Below are 5,039 nucleotides of genomic sequence, written 5' to 3'. Positions count from 1 at the left end.
TTAGTCCATTGCCACTTAGTGTAAATAATGTTATCTGTTAAAAAAAAAATGTAAACATAAAAATATATGTAGTGTATTCTTTAGAGCATTCTCTCTTGTGATATTTACATTCATACCATCGTACTAGTAAATGACGATTTTTTTTCTTTTTTTCTTTTTGGTTAACATAAAACAAATAAAGGATTCCACCTGAATAATTTTAGGGCACAACGGATTAAATGAAATTATGAATTGAAGCGTAAGAACATAAAAATGAAACAAGAAACTAAAAAGTGTCAATGGAATCAATCTCACGAGCTATATATTAAGATGGTTATATTTATTGAAAGGCGAGTGGATAAGAATGTAGATGTATAAACACTTGCAGATTACTCGGCCATTAAGAAGATTGATTTAGTATTTGATATTGAGCTTGTAATGTGGACCATTGGATCATAGCCAATACGTACCACTCAGTTTTATAGTTGTCTTATTTGGATGATTCATAGCTCATGCCCCCTGTAAGAGATTGTGTTCTCATGTGCTTCGCCAGTTACTATCGACTTATCTAACCACTTACTATTGAATTAATCTCTCCCTGTCTCATGAGCTTCGCCATCGTAGTCAATAGACTCAATCTCATTAGCTATACATTAAAATGACTCAATCTCATTGCATATGCTATATCTTATGTAATGGTTCGCATTTATTAATTTCGTTTCAGTTAGCTGCGGAAGCAATTGCATGATAAGATTGAGAAGAATTGGCAAAGCCGGACCTGAAGTAGTACGAATACTATCTAAGCGCCATGGAATAAGTTTGGGGCTTTTACATAAACTGCAATCTTAATAAATTTTGTTGTTACGGATCACAAAGAAGTTGATAACAGATGAGTTCTTAGTTGAAGTTCAGTGAATTTTTTGAGATTTTGTCTGGTTAATAATGACTGCAAACCTGTTGAAAATCTACATTTCCCAGGTATTTATTTGATCACATCATTGTTATCATCAACTCTAAATACCTTAATAGTAGAACCTGAGTTAACATTATTCTTATGAAATTTGTGAGTTTGATTTTTGGGTGCAGCTGATGATCAGATTCAAATGATTGAGATGATTAAGCTCTTGGAAACAAAGGGTTCAAACAATTTTCACAACTTGGGTACCCAACGTTTATACAAAATTGTATAAAATATTAGTTATGCAAATTTGTAGTATATTCTTATCAATGATATTACAATTTGTTTCCACACCAAAAAAAAAAAAAAAAAAAAAAAAAAAAAAAAAAAACGAAAGAGAGAAAAGAAAAATGATATTACAATTTGAATCCTAGAACACTATTAAGAAGGGTCAGCTATATGAATCCTACAACGACAACCAAGTCTTTACACATCACAATCAAAGTGTAAAAAATTCACAAATGACTAAGCAAGTAGAGGAAAACTTCCAGAAGTGTCCAAAAATAGATTTCTTTTTTATTTGCAAAGCAGATATGTCGAAACAGGAACAAATAGATGAAAATAAGACAAAAATGTAAGAATGAAGTAACTTAAAATTGCCATAAATTACAAAGAAAAGTAGGGTATAACACTAAAGAGTTACAGAACAATAATTAGACATACACCTACAATAAAAGGAAAGAAAAATACCAGAGGATCTTTCAAATAGTTGTCACATATCCAATTTGCAAGTAGAATTAGAAGCTCACGGCCTACAGGTTCATCTCCATGCACATTTCCAATGTAATGCGGCACCCAGCATCTTTATCAAAAAATGCTCAAACTATCACTTGAAATTGCATGAACGAGTAACAATCGATTTACATTCTCGGGAATGGAAAAGGAACAAAAGAGATTTTTAAAGTAGCACACAGAATACAAAAATACTACACCGTCAGTGTAGGCAAACACTCAATAAATTGAAATCCGGGTAATATGCAAAACTTTTTCGACAAAAAGTGAAATTCATGACTTCAGTTTTCGACAGTAAACGCGAAATATGGCAGGTGGAAAATGACAGACTAACAATAATATATTATTAGTTGCAGTGGAATTCAGAAACAATGAACTTTTTAAGGAAGAAGAAGAGGGAAATGAAAATATCCAATTGCAAGTGATTTTTTGGCGTGTACTTATAAATTACAATCTTTGTCATATTACAGCTTCTCAGTTTCATTATAAGTTTCTTGTGGTCATAAGTAGCTCGTAGCAGTTTCCTTTATTTCTTTCCATACAAGATCAGAGAAAAAGTAACAAAAAAATGGTGACTAAAACTGCCCTCAAAACACATACAATTGATAGAATCTGTCCTTTCTGAGGGACAAGTAACATAATTGAACTAGCGGAATGAATAAAACTTTTCTAAAGAGTGCAGATGGATATTCTCCAATACCAGAATCAACTCAATTCGGTGGTAAACAGGTATTGCACCCTTCTGGATTCAAAGGTGCAATAAGCTAGAAGCTATATCGCACTTTTTTAACTTCCACTAATAAGCAATCAATGTAATTAAATTTCTGACCCTTATTCAGCGTTTACTGTTGCAAAAAGATTTCAGGTACTGGTGCCTGAATCCTTATTACACAGCTCTATGGTTAATTTCAGTTTCAAGCAGCTGCAAGGACTAATTTGTGCTAATCTTGAAGGAATCAAAGCAGGTTCCTGTTCTTTTGAATAATAACCATTTCTGGGTTATGGAACAAATATAATTTCTACGTTATTATTATTTACAGAAGGGAAGGGGGGACGCTAATGCGTCTTCCTTCAAAAATCCTGCCATGTTCCAAAAAATTGATTGTATATAGGAAGGATTAAAATTTCAGGATTCAAAAGTTTTTACCAAATGGCGGCTTGGATATAATTTGGATAAATTAATATTCAAAAATAAAATTGTTTGGTTTTTGTTTTTGTATGTAACAGAACATTCACCTTAAATGCAGCTTCAGGCTCTTCCACCCCGGGCTTAGCAGAAATTGCTACTACCCACTACAAGCAATAATACATCAAACATTACCAACTTCATAAGATGTTAGTCAAGATGTTATTCTAATAAATAAAACTAAAGCGATAAAAAACAAAGAGGAAACTTCAGTGAAACGATTACCAGCGGAACCCTATTCACACTCTTCCCAAAACTGATAATCCATTCGAAAAATCCCTCATGAGATGCCTAAACAAAAATCCTACAATTAAAATCATGTATTTATCCAGCTCAAACTACTACTAACAAATACGATTGTTTTGTTTCTACTAACAAGTGGTAAAATTATAATCTGGCAAATGTTAAAAATGCACAAGCCCAAGTAATCACCTGTAAGCCGTATAAATGTTACTGCATCTTTGGCCGAACGCCTTAATGGCCTGTCCCAGGTCAGAATTAGTCATGTACCCTTGAGCTACATCAACACTGTGTCACCAATTTTTTTTCACATTTTCAGTAAACACATAATTATATCAAATTAGATTATATAATTCTTGTTAAGCTACTAAGCTTCAATTTAGTGATAAATACCGCGTCTGAGACTCATTATCTTCAAACAATTGCCTGCCGGAACCAGCGCGAGGACCAAATTCGAAACCTATCAACATTAATTTACAATTAGCTAAATTCTTAATGCTTAAAGATTTAGTTTCCTTTCCTAGTAGCGCTAATCCACCTAAAATATAAAGAATTTAAGGACGCAACAGGCATGATAATCCATCTGATCATAATTAACTACCGTTTGGTACCTGAAATATCAAAGGAAAATTTTTCAATTTACTTCATGTTCTTGTAATCTCAGTTTTTCAACTCCCATAGAACTAAATGCACACACATGAAAATAGAATGCATACAAATATGTATGTATGTATGTATGTATGTATGTATGTATATGACAGATGAGGAGATGTGGACCTGGAGGGTAGGAACTGTGAAGGCCGCTTCTAGCAGTGGCAGGACGAAGACAAGAGGAGAAGCCTGAGAGAGAGGAAGAGGATGGAAAGAGCAAGCTTCATGATGTGATCTTTGGGGTTGACGATGGTGGCGATGGAGCTCCGGAATCGGATTCAGGAAGCCATTGTTGGAACTCGCTGGAAAATGGGCTGCAAATTCCATTGGAAGCAAAGTAACGGGGACTTCGACATATGGGTTGCAAATGAATCTCTTCCCATTTTTCAAACAGCCCGAACCAAACTAAATTCTATAGGTTGATTTTTATTTTATTTTTTAATAAACAACAATATTTTACATTATAGGGCTTGAGTTAAATAAAAGATAAGTATCACTAACTATATAGGTTTGGTATTGACAAAATTGATTTTGGAAGTAGTTGTCTATTTCGAATGTAATTATTTAAATTTTCTCTTGTATTTACTAATATGTAAGGAATTGAAAAAATGTAAGCTTTCTTTAAAATATCAAAATATCAGGAAGCATATCGACTAGGACGGCTAGTTGAGCCGATTCTCTTCTCTTACATTTTCATACTTCTAAGTTTTCTCATTCCTGATAAGTAAACATTAAATTAAGAGATAAGGATCCAATGTTGCATATCGTGCTCATAAACAAGCCTTGGTAGGAGTCACAGCCTAATCATGAATGAAATTGTCACGCATATAGTGTCAATGTTTTAATGTTTAGGTTCATCAAAGAGTCGATTCCGCTTCCTACCTCTAAGTTGGTCAAACTAGCTCCGAAAGTACTCCAAAGGTAAAGTAAGGCTCAATGAATATTTTGTGTTCGCACATCATCACATTAAACAATTTGGATGAGCGAAAAAAAATGAATGCGGATGAAGGCTAAAGAGCAACATTACATGCTCTGAAAAACATCACGCTCAAGCTTGTCTAGCTAAACCCATGCACAAGACAAAAGTGAAGAAGAAACATCTTGTTCTTGTAATTTGATAACAAATTTTATGGTAATACAGATGATGACGAAGATGACTGATCAGAAACTGTTGCATTATTTGTAACAGCATGAAGGAGTCGAAACATCTTCTTAAATGTGAATGCACCAAAAGTCGGTTAAACTATTTGATGAGAATTGTGAATCTTCCGACGATAGTTCTTGGTATACTGA

At 33.6% G+C, this 5,039-nt stretch overlaps 1 long non-coding RNA gene across 1 annotated transcript; it reads right to left on the bottom strand.

Annotated features, from left to right (window-relative positions):
* Nucleotides 1-2,879: 2,879 nt before the first annotated feature.
* On the bottom strand, nt 2,880-4,058 carry LOC137728745 (uncharacterized). The gene is made up of 3 exons (XR_011067938.1): nt 3,873-4,058; nt 3,489-3,555; nt 2,880-3,383 (listed from the first exon to the last, which is right to left on the bottom strand). It is a non-coding gene; the product is annotated as an uncharacterized lncRNA (long non-coding RNA).
* Between the last annotated feature and the right edge of the window lie 981 nt (nt 4,059-5,039).

The sequence above is a fragment of the Pyrus communis genome, chromosome 3 (assembly GCF_963583255.1).
Source record: "Pyrus communis chromosome 3, drPyrComm1.1, whole genome shotgun sequence".
Taxonomy (NCBI): domain Eukaryota; kingdom Viridiplantae; phylum Streptophyta; class Magnoliopsida; order Rosales; family Rosaceae; genus Pyrus; species Pyrus communis.
The sequence above is the reverse complement of the archived record's forward strand: the minus strand, read 5'-3'. Positions and strand labels throughout refer to the sequence as shown.